At 45.4% G+C, this 14,199-nt stretch overlaps 1 protein-coding gene across 1 annotated transcript in view; it reads left to right on the top strand.

Moving 5' to 3' along the window:
• Positions 1–14,199, top strand: part of LOC141251102 (T cell receptor alpha chain MC.7.G5-like) — a 51,830-nt gene that overhangs the window by 14,207 nt on the left and 23,424 nt on the right. The gene's annotated exons all lie outside the window — the stretch shown is intronic.

The raw sequence follows: 14,199 nt of genomic DNA, 5'->3' as shown, positions 1-14,199 counted from the left end.
GAGGTCACAGTAGCTTAACAAGATGGTTTTAATGCCCCTCGGAAAAGACGTGGAGGTCACAGTAGCTTAACAAGATGGTTTCAATGCCCCTCAGAAAAGTGATGTAGGTCGCAGTAGCTTAACAAGACGGTTTTAATGCCCCTTACAAGAGCCATACAGTACAGCATATTACAAACATTATTCCCATTATTGGGGAGTGTGTCTCCCATAGTCTTTGCTTATGCCTTGCAAGCAAAAGCTGCCAAAAATTAGGACGGAGGAACTTGCAATGCCCCTTACAAGAGCCATGCAGTACAGCATATTACAAACATTATTCCCATTATTGGGAAGTGGGTCTCTCATAGTCTTTGCTTATGCCTTCCAAGCAAAAGCTGCCAAAAATTAGGAGGAAATGCAATGCCCGTTCGAAGAGTCGTGGAGGTTAGAGTTAATTAAAAACAACATTTCAATGCCCCTTGGAAGAGCTGTGGAGTTCAGAGTGCTTTAACAAGACGCTTTTAATGCCCCTCAGAAGAGACGTGGAGGTCCCAGTAGCTTAACAAGATGGTTTTAATGCCCCTCGGAAAAGTGGTGGAGGTCCCAGTAGCTTAACAAGACGCCTTTAATGCCCCTCAGAAGAGACGTGGAGGTACCAGTAGCTTAACAAGACGCTTTTAATGCCCCTCGGAAAAGTGGTGGAGGTCCCAGTAGCTTTACAAGACATTTTTTAATGCCTCTCAGAAGAAACGTGGAGGTCCCAGTAGCTTAACAAGACGCTTTTAATGCCCCTCGGAAAAGTGGTGGAAGTCCCAGTAGCTTAACAAGACGCTTTTAATGCCCCTCAGAAGAGACGTGGAGGTCCCAGTAGCTTAACAAGACGCTTTTAATGCCCCTCGGAAAAGTGATGGAGGTCGCAGTAGCTTAACAAGACAGTTTTAATGCCCCTTTCAAAAGCCATACAGTATAGCATATTACAAACATTATTCCCATTATTGGGGAGTGTGTCTCCCATAGTCTTTGCTTATGCCTTCCAAGCAAAAGCTGCCAAAAATTAGGAGGAAATGCAATGCCCGTTCGAAGAGTCGTGGAGGTTAGAGTTAATTAAAAGCAACATTTCAATGCCCCTTGGAAGAGCTGTGGAGTTCAGAGTGGTTTAACAAGATGCTTTTTATGCCCCTCTGAAGAGACATGGAGGCCCCAGTAGCTTAACAAGACGCTTTTAATGCCCCTCGGAAAAATGATGGAGGTCGCAGTAGCTTAACAAGACAGTTTTAATGCCCCTTACAAGAGCCATACAGTACAGCATCTTAAAAATATTATTCCCATGATTGGGGAGTGGGTTTCCCATAGTATTTGCTTATGCCTTCCAAGCAAAAGCTGGCAAAAATTAGGACGGAGGAACTTGCAATGCTCCTTACAAGAGCCATACAGCACAGCATCTTAAAAATATTATTCCCATGATTGGGGAGTGGGTTTCCCATAGTATTTGCTTATGCCTTCCAAGCAAAAGCTGCCAAAAATTAGGACGGAGGAACTTGCAATGCTCCTTACAAGAGCCATACAGTACAGCATCTTAAAAATATTATTCCCATGATTGGGGAGTGGGTTTCCCATAGTATTTGCTTATGCCTTCCAAGCAAAAGCTGCCAAAAATTAGGACGGAGGAACTTGCAATGCTCCTTACAAGAGCCATACAGTACAGCATCTTAAAAATATTATTCCCATGATTGGGGAGTGGGTTTCCCATAGTATTTGCTTATGCCTTCCAAGCAAAAGCTGACAAAAATTAGGATGGAGGAACTTTCAATAATGGCAACACGGACCACGGTCACCCTGGTGGTATAGTGGTGGTGGAAGCTGAGGATAAGGAGAAGAGCATAAAACAGCCGAAATGAGGAAGCCTATACCCATGTGTTGGTGTGAAGCGGTGCATGTAAATACACCTCCCGAAAAACACAGTGGATTTGACTTTATGTTACTCTACTTTCATTTGGTGGTGATGAGAAGTCTGGCCCAATCCAGCCCTTGTTCATTTTGATAAGGGTCAGCTTGTCAGCATTGTCAGTTGACAGGTGAGTGCGCTTATCAGATATAATTCCCCCAGCGGCACTAAAAACACGCTCCGATAACACGCTAGCGGCAGGGCAGGCCAGGACCTCCAAGGCGTACAGAGCGAGTTCATTCCAAAGATCCAGCTTGGATACCCAATAATTAAAATACACAGAGGAATCACGGAGGATGCTGGTACGGTCGGCAAGGTACTCCCTCACCATCTTTTGAAATTTTCCACTCCTTGTGAGAGTACCCCGCACCTCAGGGCCTGTTAGCTGGGCGGGTCTCAGAAAACTGTCCCAGAATGTTGACAGTGTTCCCCTGCCTCTGCTAGATTGGAGTTGCATCTCTCTCGCTTGTACGCCTTGGTTGGTCAACGAACTGTGACCTCTGCCGCTAGTGTGTTCAGATGGGAACTTTTTTAACAGTTCTGCAGCAAGGGCCTTCTGGTACTGCCCCATTTTTGTAGACCTCTCCACCTCAGGAATAAGAGAGTGAAAGTTCTCCTTGTAGCGGGGGTCTAAAAGTGTCACCAACCAGTAATGACTGTCACCCAACATTTTGACAACGCGAGGGTCACGGTTAAGGCAGCGTAACATAAAGTCAGCCATGCGTGCCAGACTGGTTACGGGCAAGACTTCCATGTCCTCACCAAGATGATGACTGACCATGCTCTCCTCCTCCTCCTCCCCCCTGTCCTCAGGTCACCCACGCTGAACCGACGGTATGACAGTTGTACAGGTACTACCGTCTACAGCGCATGATACAAGCTCCTGTTCTTCCTCCTCCTCCTCCTCCTTTCCATCATTGTCCACCAATGCACGTTGGGATGAGATGAGGCTGGGCTGTGTGTAATCGACCGCTACGGCTTCTTGATCCATCTCATCATAGTCTTGCTGCAATGCCTCCACTTTAATTCTCTGCAGAGCGCGTTGCAAAAGACAGACAAGTGGAATGCTGACGCTAATGATGGCGTCATCGCCACTCACCATCTGGGTGGACTCCTCAAAGTTTGTCAAGATGGTACAGATGTCAGACATCCAGGTCCACTCCTGAGGTCTTATGTGTGGAGTCTGACCTGAATATCGACGGCCTTGTTGCAGCTGGTACTCCACAACTACTCTCTTCTGCTCACAAATCCTTTGCAACATGTGGAGGGTAGAGTTCCAACTTGTGGGGACATCACACACCAGTCGGTGTGACGGAAGCTGCAAAAGCTGCTGCAACACAGCAAGGGTGGCGGAAGCTGTAGCCGACTTGCGAAAATGAGCTGACAGGCATCGTAGTTTGACGAGCAGATCTGGCAACTCAGGGTACGATTTAAGAAACCGCTGAACCATGAGGTTAAGCACATGAGCCAGGTATAGTACGTGTGTGATCTTGCTTCGCCTCAGAGCCGCCACCAGGTTACGGCCATTGTCACACACGACCATGCCTGGATGTAGGTTCAGCGGTCTCAGCCACAGATCTGCTTTTTCACAGCTGCCCACAACTCACAAGCAGTGTGAGGTTTCTCACCTAAGCTAATGAGTTTCAGCACAGCCTGTTGCCGCTTGGCGGAGGCAGTACTGCAGTGCTTTCAGCTTGTAACTGATGTGGTGATATCTGAGATGGAGGCTGAACATGAGGAGGAGGAGGAGGATGATGCGCAGGAGCTGTACACTGTGGGGGCAACTCTGACTGACATAGGGCACGCAATCCTCGGTGTGGGGAGGATGTGTTCTGTCCCAACGTCCGACTGGGTCCCAGCTTCCACTATGTTTACCCAGTGTGCCATTAGGGAGATGTACCGTCCCTGGCCACAAGCACTTGTGCATGTGCCCGTTGTCAGGTGGACTCTCCCAGTAACTGCGTTGTTGAGGGCATGGCAGATGTTTTGGGACACGTGCTTGTGTAGTGCGGGGATGGCACACCGGGAAAAATAGTGTCGACTGGGGACCGAGTACAGAGGGACGGCCACCGCCATAAGGTTGCGGAAAGATTCCGTCTCCACCAGCCTAAAAGGCAGCATTTCCAACGCAAGCAGTCGTGAAATGTGCGAATTTAGGACTGTGGCCTGTGGGGCATTAGCTGCGAATTTCCGCTTTCGTTCAAAGGTCTGGGATATGGACAATTGAACGCTGTGGTGGGACGTGGACGTGGACGTTGATGCTATTTCTTGAGAAACTGCCATAACAAGTGAATACTGAGAGGAGGGGGCATCTCTGCATGCAGTATGGACAGGGGATTGCCTTGCACACACAACAGGGGGTTCTATTGCACACACAACAGTGGAAGAAGCAGTGGTGACACCCGCTGACACTGGTCGTGGACCCTGGGGTTCGCCCCACAAAGTCGGGTGCTTTGCTGCCATTTGCCTAATCTTGCTGGTGGTGGTCAGGCTGGTAGTTTTGTCACCCCTGCTGATGCTGGCATGGCAGGTGGTACAAATGGCCTTTTTGGAGTTATAAGCAGAGTCTTTAAAAAAATTCCAGACTCTGCAAGACCTACCAGTTGCACTGGCATCGTCCCTCGTGTTTGTGTTATGGGGAATGGTTGCCCGCTTTCTGTCTGCGGCCACCACACTGCTTCTTCCTGCCTGTTGGGGTACTCGGCCTCCCTCCCCCTGTGTGCTGCTGGCCTCACTCTGCATGTCCTCCTGCCACGTTGGGTCAGTTACTAGATCATCCACCACCTCCTCCTCTTCCACTTGCGCACAACGATCCTCCTCCTCATTCCCTGGCAATTGTGTCTTGTCATCGTCCACCTCTTGTGACAAATTGCCAGCGTCGACTTCCTGTGGCCGTGGCTGTTCAAGTATTTGGGCATCGCTACATGGGATCTCCTCTTCCACCACTTCAAGCGGAGCAGGCGAGGGGCACAAATCTGGAAATGGGCCAGTGAACAGCTCTTCAGAGTGTCCAAGTGTGGGATCAGTAGCTGTCTGACGACACTCGGCATGGTGGGAGGAAGGAGCATCAGGGTGAGGAGGAGTATGCGGTCGAGACTCACGGCTACTAAGAGTCGACCGTGTGGAAGACAGGCCGGAGGTGGTGGTGCCCAGGTAACTGGAAGTATTATCTGCTATCCATTTAATAACCTGTTCACACTTATCAGTTCGCAATACTGGTGTTGTTCTGTGCTTCCCTAGTAATTCGGTCAGGAAGTGGGAGCGAGAAGATGTGGCTGTTGGTTGTGGCACATTTTCACCTTGGCCACGGCCCCATCCTCTGCACGCACCATCACCAGAACGTCCACTTCCACGTCCCTTGCCACGTGCCTTGCCCATTGTAAAGTAAGTAAACTAGCTTACACTCGCACTATCAATGGAAAAAGGGTAATAAAAAGTAGATTAGAACCGTGGAAGAGGAAAACCACAGTTCTTTTTTTCTGGCCTACACCCAACTCTTTTAAACAATCTGAACAATCAGGGAGAAAATGTTACTGTTTTTCTTTACGGAAAAAATACCAAAAGCTGAATAATAGAGATTTCTTACCGTGGAACAGCAAAACCACAGTTAAAATTTACTGGTGTATGTATACCAGACTTTTTTAAATATATATATTTGCGGCTGAACAGTGAGCGACACACTCAAACTGTTTTTTTTAGATACAAATGGCCCAAAAGTGGATAATACAGAGGTTTGAACCGTGGAACTGCAAAACCACACTTGTATTTCTCGGGCCTACACCCGACTATTTTCAACAGATATATTTGTGTCTGAACAATCAGGAGACACTATTATTTATTTTTTACGGCCAAAAATTGCGAAAAGCAGGATAATACAGACATTTGACCCATGGAACTGCAAAACCACACTTGTATTTCTCGGGCCTACACCAGACTATTTTCAACAGATATATTTGTGTCTGAACAATCAGGAGACACTATTTATTTTTTACGGCAAAAAAATGCCAAAATCAGGATAATAGAGATTTTTTACCGTGGAACAGCAAAACCACAGTTATAATTTACTGGTGTATACCAGACTTTTTTAAATATATATATATATATATATTTGCGGCTGAACTGTTTTTTTTAGATACAAATAGCCTAAAAGTGGATAATACAGAGGTTTGAACTGTGGAACTGCAAAACCACACTTGAATTTCTCGGGCCTACACCAGACTATTTTCAACAGATATATTTGTGTCTGAAAAATCAGGGAGACACTATTATTTTTTTTTTTACGGCAAAAAATGCCAAGAGCAGGACAATAGAGATTTTTTACAGTGGAACAGCAAAAGCACCCTTCTGTCTCTCTGGCCTACACCAGACTATTTTCAACAGATATATTTGTGTCTGAAAAATCAGGGAGACACTATTATTTTTTTTTTACGGCAAAAAATGCCAAGAGCAGGATAATAGAGATTTTTTACCGTGGAACAGCAAAAGCACACTTCTGTCTCTCTAGCCTACACCAGACTATTTTCAACAGATATATTTGTGTCTGAAAAATCAGGGAGACACTATTATTTTTTTTTTACGGCAAAAAATGCCCAAAACAGGATAATAGAGATTTTTTACCATGGAACAGCAAAACCACAGTTATAATTTACTGGTGTATACCAGACTTTTTTAAATATATATATTTGCGGCTGAACAGTGAGCGACACACTCAAACTGTTTTTTTTAGATACAAATGGCCCATGGAACTGCAAAACCACACTTCTATTTCTCTGGCCTACCCCAGACTATTTTCAACAGATATTTTTGCGTCTGAAAAATCATAGACACACTTTTTTTTTTGGGGGGGGGCGGGACACCAAAAGGTTAATAAGACGGGTATTTGTACAGTGTGAAGAAGGAAAAAAAAAGAAGATTTAGATGAAAAAAAAGGATTTTTCCTGGCCCCCGGGACTTGGAGCTAAGTCCAGCAATTTCAGCAACAGGAGCACACAGGACTGTAATGCAGCATTTGCTGGTATAACCACTGCGTCTCCTATACAGCCTGCCAGCCTGCCTGCATGATATCTGGGATGGATATTAGTCCGGAGAAGGACTGTTTGTTTGATCTGGCAGCCTTTACAGACCCTACACTAACTATTTTGCAGGATATATCTCTCCCCAAATCAGCAGCGCTGTCCCTACACTGTCTGATCTGGAGCAACTGTGTCCAAGATGGCAGCGCCCGGTTTTAAATACTCGAGGTGATGCTGTGCGGCCAGCCAATCACTGTAATGCCAACAAACAACATGGTTGCGGCATTACAGTGACTGGCTGGCAATCCCTGCATGTTCATTGACTCTGTAAAGAGCGCCAAACAAGCAGGGTGGAGACCCGAGCACCCGCCCGAGTAACCCGGAAATGCTCAGTGCTCGCCGAACATCCCGAGTAGCGTGATGCTCGGGCGAGTACCGAGCAGTGTCGAGCATGCTCGCTCAACACTAGTTATCATTCATTAGCTTGTGGTTTTGATGGGCTTATTTGCATATTACATAGCCAAATGTAAAAAAGGTGAACAAAATGGGCAGCTGACCACAGACATTTCACAGTGATATACTTAAAAATAGAATTATAGAAAAAGTTAAAGGGATATTCCCATAATCCCATCTCCAAGATCTTATCCCAATATCTAGTAGGTGTAATAATAATAATAATATTAGCAAATACCTCCAATTAGAAATGTAAGATAGTTTTTCTGATTCGCTATGCCTTTCCTCATATGTAGGCATTGCAGGACCTTAGGTATTCATGGTTACGACCGCTAGCAACTAGCTAACTAATTGTCAATATATCAGTAGTCGTAACCATGGATATCTAAGGTCCTGCAATGCCTGTGACGCGCCCCTGGGCCTGTGTCGCGCTGCGTTGCGCACGCGGGAGCTTACCCGGAGCCGGATCTCTTGAGGGTTGTAGTCTCGTGGCGGTGACCCGGTCCGTGCCCAGGGAGTCAAACTGAGCGGCGATGTATCAGCGGTAGATGTTACACGACTATGCCACCCGTTGAATGCAGCTATGGAGCTGCCGCTGCAGGACAGTCCGCTGAGGCCGGTGGATGGATGGTGCAGCGTAGATGGTATAACCCCCAACGGGAGGGGTATGGCCTCAGGGCAGCAGATGTGGATGATGAGGGTAGCAGGAACCACTCAGAGACGGTGCGGTGTAATTCAGGGTCTTTGCTGGTAACAACGATAGACCCTCCCGGAGTACTTGCTAATGAACGGGGCCTGGTCAGTCCTTGAGCAGATGGGATCTCCCCTGGCCAGGCGGAGTTGTAGGCCTCCCAAACTGACTGTACTCTTCTGGCTACCTTGCTAGAAGCGGATATAGGTAGCCCACGTCCCTGAGTGTACCGTGTGATGCTCACCCGTATGGCCGGTGACTCGGGGCCTTCTAATGGCTTCCGCTCCACGATGGCGGTGCTGGTCCCACGCGTGTGACCGTGCCTTCGGGTTTCTGGGCCTGAGGACCTGAAATCCCCTGCCGGTCGGCTTCTGCTGCTGGGTAAGAGTTAGTCCCCACAGCCTCGGACGCCGGGTCCGGTAAGAAAGCTTCTCAGTCAGGGCGAGCTCTGCAGCTGCCAGCCCCTGACTCGTAGTAGTATTGCTGCTGCTGTTTCTTGTCTCTACTCTCCTTGACTGACCAACCCTGCTTCAGCCCCGGGTTTATATAGGGGAAGTTCTTCCCCTCCCAAGACTGAGCAGGAGGTGTGGCATGCACAGGATCCCTGACCAAAGGACCTCCCACCTGCTCTCAGACATAACATTACATTACTGTGGGAACCAGACCCCTGGGGTGCCACATTTGCACATGAGCAAAGAGACATAGCGAATCAGAAAAATTATACTACATTTCTAATTACATAGTAACACAGTAACATAGTTTTTAAGGTTGAAGGAAGACTAAGTCCATCTAGTTCAACCCATAGCCTAACATGTTGATCCAGAGGAAGGTAAAAAAAACATGTGACAAACACCAAGCTCCACATTGGGAAAAAAAATTCCTTCCTGACTCCATACGACAATATCAACGCCCTATCAGGGAATCTAGTATATATAACCTGTAATATTATACTTTTCAAGAAAGGCATCCATGCCCTTCTTAAATTTTAGTAGTGAATCACTCATTACAACATCATGTGGCAGAGAGTTCCATTGTCTCACTGCTCTTACAGTAAAGAATCCGCGTCTGTGATTATGATTAAACCTTCTTTCCTCCAGACGTAGAAGATGCCCCCTTGTCCCCGTCTCAGGCCTCAGAGTAAAAAGATCAGTAGAAAGGTCTTTGTACTGTCCCCTCATATACTTGTACATAGTAATAAGATCACCCCTTCGTTTTTCCAAACTAAATAACCCCAAGTGTAATAACCTGTCTTGGTATTGCAGACCACCAAGTTCTCTAATAACCTTGGTCGCTCTCCACTGCACCCGCTCTAGTTCAGCTATGTCTTTCTTATACACCGGAGACCAGAACTGTACACATTATTCTAAGTGTGGTCGCTCTAGTGACTTGTATAGAGGTAAAATTATGTTCTCCTCATGAGCATCTATGCCTCTTTTAATGCATCCCATTAATTTATTTGCCTTTGCAGCAGCTGCCTGACACTGGCCACCAAAGCCAGTTAAGTTTGTCGTCCACCAATACACCCAGGTCTTTTTCAGTGACAGTTTTACCCAGTGTTTTACAATTAAGCACATAATTATACATTTTATTTCCTCTACCCAAGTGCATTACCTTACATTTATCCCCATTAAAGCTCATTTGCCATTTATCAGCCCAAGCTTCTAGTTTACATAGATCCTCCTGTAATATAAAATTGTCCTCCTCGTATTGATTACCCTGCAGAGTTTAGTGTCATCTGCAAATATTGAAATACTACTCTGTATGCCCCCTACAAGGTCATTAATAAATATGTTAAAAAGAAGCTAGCCCAATACTGACCCCTGTGGAACCCCACTGTTAACTGAGACCCAGTCTGAGTGTGTTCCATTAATAGCCACTCTTTGTTTCCTATTACTGAGCCAGTTCTTAACCCACATACATATATTTTCCCCTATCCCCATTGTTCTCATTTTATGTATCAACTTTTTGTGTGGAACTGTATCAAAAGCTTTTGAAAAGTCCATATACACAACATCCACTGCATTTCCTTGGTCCAGTCCGGAACTTGCCTCCTCATAAAAGCTAATCAAATTAGTTTGACAGGAACGGTCCCTCGTAAACCCATGTTGATATAGGGTCATGAGGTTATTCTTCTTCAGATACTCTAGTATAGCATCTCTTAGGAAACCCTCCAGGATTTTACCCACAGTAGAGGTTAAGCTTACTGGCCTATAATTTCCAAGTTTGGTTTTTGTACTCTTTTTGAATATTGGCATCACATTTGCAGTTATTATGGAATCTTTAAAGATTAAAAATGATGGTCTATCTATGACCTGCAGTACTCGTGGGTATATCCCATCTGGGCCCGGGGATTTGTCAACTTTAGTGATTTTTAGACGCCGCCGTACTTCCTGCTGGGTTAAGCAAGTGACATTTAATGGAGAATTTTTGTCATCACTAATCATGTTTTCTGTCATGCGATTTTGTTGTGTAAATACTGTTGAAAAAAAATCATTCAGCATATTTTCTTTTTCCTCATCCTCATCCACCATTTCACCCAGACTATTTTTAAGGGGGCGAACACTATCATTTTTTAGTTTTTTACTATTTATGTAGTTAAAGAATATTCTGAGATTATTTTTACTTTCTCTGGCAATGAGTCTCTCTGTCTCAATCTTTGCTGCCTTGATTTGGTTTATACAGAATTTATTTAATTTTCTGTATTTATATAATGCCTCATCACTATCTACTTGCTTTAGTTCTCTAAATGCTTTCTTTTTGTCACTTATTGCGCCCCTTACAGCTCTATTTAGCCATAGTGGTTTCCTCCTATTTCTTGCATGTTTATTCCCATGGGGTATATATTGAGCACAGGTCCTATTCAGGATGCTAATAAATGTCTCCCATTTGCTTTGTGTAGTCTTATGTCTCAGGATATCGTCCTTGTTTATTGCACTAAGATCATCTCTCAACCATTGGAAATTTGCCTTCCTGAAGTTTAGTGTCCTTGTAACCCCTATACTACACATCTTATTAAAGGATAAATGAAAACGTATTATTTTGTGATCACTATTACCCAAGTGACCCCCAACTCATATATTTGATATGCGGTCTGGCCTGTTGGTTAATATTAGGTCTAGCAGTGCCCCCCTTCTTGTTGGGTCCTGAACCAGTTGTGAAAGGTAATTGTCTCTCAAAGTTGTCAAAAACCTATTACCTTTGCTTGAACTACAGCTTTTTGTTCCCCAATGTATTTCAGGGTAGTTGAAGTCCCCCATAATAATGACTTCTCCTTGAGTCGCTGCTTCATCTATTTGCTTTATGAGGATATTCTCCACTGTTTCCATTATTTTTGGAGACTTATAACAAACCCCTATCAGTAATTTATTATTTTTTTCCCCTCCCCTTATCTCCACCCACAGGGACTCTACATTTTCATTAGATTCACATATATTCTCACGCAAGATGGGTTTTAAGGATGATTTTATTGTTTGTACGGTCATTTCTGAACAGACTATAGCCCTGTAAATTAACTGCCCAGTCATGGCTCTCCTCCAGCCATGTCTCAGATATCCCCACCATGTCATAATTATTTTCCAACAAAATTAATTCTAATTTCTCCATTTTGTTGGTGAGGCTTCTGGCATTAGTGTACATGCATTTTATGTATCTCTCTGTACCTCTATTCCTTCTTACTATATTGACTCTTCTAACTCCACCCCCAATTTATTTATTTGTGACCTGGTCACTATCTGCACTATCTTCCCCACCTATAAAATGAATACCCTCCCCCCCAAATCCCTAATTTAAACACTCCTCCAACCTTCTAGCCATTTCTCCCCCAGCACAGCTGCACCCTCCCCATTGAGGTGCAGCCCATCCCTAGCATAAAATCTGTAGCCAACTGAGAAGTCGGCCCAGTTCTCCAGGAACCCAAACCCCTCCTTCCTACACCAGTTCCTGAGCCACGTATTTATCTCCATAATCTCCCGTTGCTTCTCTGGTGTGGCACGTGGTACAGGTAGTATTTCAGAGAATACCACCTTGGAGGTCCTTGCTTTATGCTTGCAGCCAAATCCCCTGAAATCATCTTTAAGGAACTTCCACCTACCTCTAACTTTGTCCTTTGTGCCAGTGTGCACCATGGCCGCTGGGTCCTCACCAGCCCCTCCCAGTAATCTGTCAACCCGATCAGCGATGTGCCGGACTCGAGCGCAAGGTAGGCAGCACACTGTTCGTCATCCCTGTCTTTGTGACAGATTGCCCTATCTGTTCCCCTAATGATTGAGTCCCCCACTACCATCACCTGCCTGGCCTGCCCTGCTCTCCTATTCCCCCCCCTTACTGGAGCTGACACTCCTCCGGCTTTCAGAGGACATGCCTTGCTGCAGCAGTGCTACCCCTGTACCGACACCCCTCTCATCTGCCAACTTTGCAAACTTATTGGGGTGTGCCAGATCAGGACTGGCCTCCCTGGCACTCTTCCCTCTACCCCCCCTTCTAACTGTCACCCAGCTAGCTGCCTCATTGTCATGCAGCTCCCTACTACCATCCTCCCCCACATCTACCCCAGTGAGCAGCTGTTCAGTGAGCAGCAGACTCCTTTCCATATTGTGAATGGATCTCAGTGTTGCCAGCTGCTCATTTAGATCCAGTACCTGGGCTTCCAAACGCACAATGTGCACACATCTCGCAGAGCAGTATGCATCCACGACCGGCTGTTCAAGGATTGCATACATGTGGCAAGATGTACACTGGATAGCATTGTCAATAATGGAGCTCATTTCCTAATGGGGATTGCCCTAGACAGAAATGTTAAGTAAAAAGAAATGTAAAGAATTAATAAAATACAGACAGCAATTCAGTCCAAATTCCTCCCTTCCAAACTCCCTGAATCCAAGTCACTGAAAAACAAGTCACACACTTACGTCCGTTTGCACTTACACTCCGGTCACACTCAGCTCATTCACATTCGCTAAGGAAGAAGATTTAATTTTTTTTTTTTTCCCTTTTAGCAGCAATCCACCCTACAGCTCAATGCACTACCAAAGGGTATTTGCTAATATTATTATTATTATTACACCTACTACATATTGGGATAGGATCATGGAGACCAGAACAGCATGGATAGATGACTAAATGCTAAAGGCAAAATATTAGAGTTGAGAGGATCAGGCAAAATTGGAATTTGCCTGTTCGCGTGGATTTTCCTGGGAAATTCAAGTCTGAGAGAAGTTATCCCCCACAAAATTACAGTGCCTTATTGTTCTCAGGGGTCTCTCCACACCCCAGAATATAGTACACGTAATGTAATGTAAAAAATTAGAAAAAATCTCATACTCGTCTTACCGCTCACCTCTCTTGCCCCTTTGCTCCTCACTGCCCCCCATCTGATTTATCAGATTTCACTTTTCTCTCCTGCTGTCTGCATTGCTTGTATGACAACTTAAAAAAGGATTATTGGTCGTTCAAATGTAACCATCAATTCTTACCATTATAACTAATATTCTTGAAATAAACACACGACTGCCTGTGACTTGGGTAAAATGGCCACAACAGCCTTTTATTAAACATTACACACAAACTTGGGGCGCCCACATCATGCAACGGGTGTGCCGATGGGCGGGTCTTATGATGCGCTTCCGGCGCGGCCATGTTAAATGCCGCTGTCAGAGTTTAACAGCAGTGTTTAACATGTTAACAGCCGCAGGTGGTCCGCGATTCCACCCGTGGCTGTTAGGGGCACATGACAGCTGATCAGATCAGCTGTCATGTTCCAGAAAAGATGTGGGCTCATCACCAGAGCCCGCATCAAACAGAGGAAGGCGACCTTGGACGTACTCATACGTCAAAGGTTTGAAAGGGGTTAAATAGCACCCCTTCAACCCTCCCCCCAAAACAAGCCCCCACCAATCAAACTCCTTACACATACCCTACCGAAATCCCTCCCACCCTCCAAATTTTTATGGGGCCTGTCCGCCCTATGGGCTCCCTGGCCTTTGTTTCCTTTTAAAAGCCAATATTTTTTTTCATTGATCCTCATACTTTTTCTCATCCCCGATACTCCATTACTGTTTGGTCTCCAAACTCATATTTGGTGCTCATCATCTTCAAATTTTTATTTTCCATCTTCTATAATACAA

Source organism: Phyllobates terribilis, unplaced genomic scaffold, assembly GCF_046119375.1.
Source record: "Phyllobates terribilis strain yellow unplaced genomic scaffold, ASM4611937v1 Scaffold_1__5_contigs__length_1240528914, whole genome shotgun sequence".
NCBI classification, from domain to species: Eukaryota; Metazoa; Chordata; class Amphibia; order Anura; family Dendrobatidae; genus Phyllobates; species Phyllobates terribilis.
Note: the sequence above shows the minus strand (reverse complement) of the source record. Positions and strands in the feature narration are given on the sequence as shown.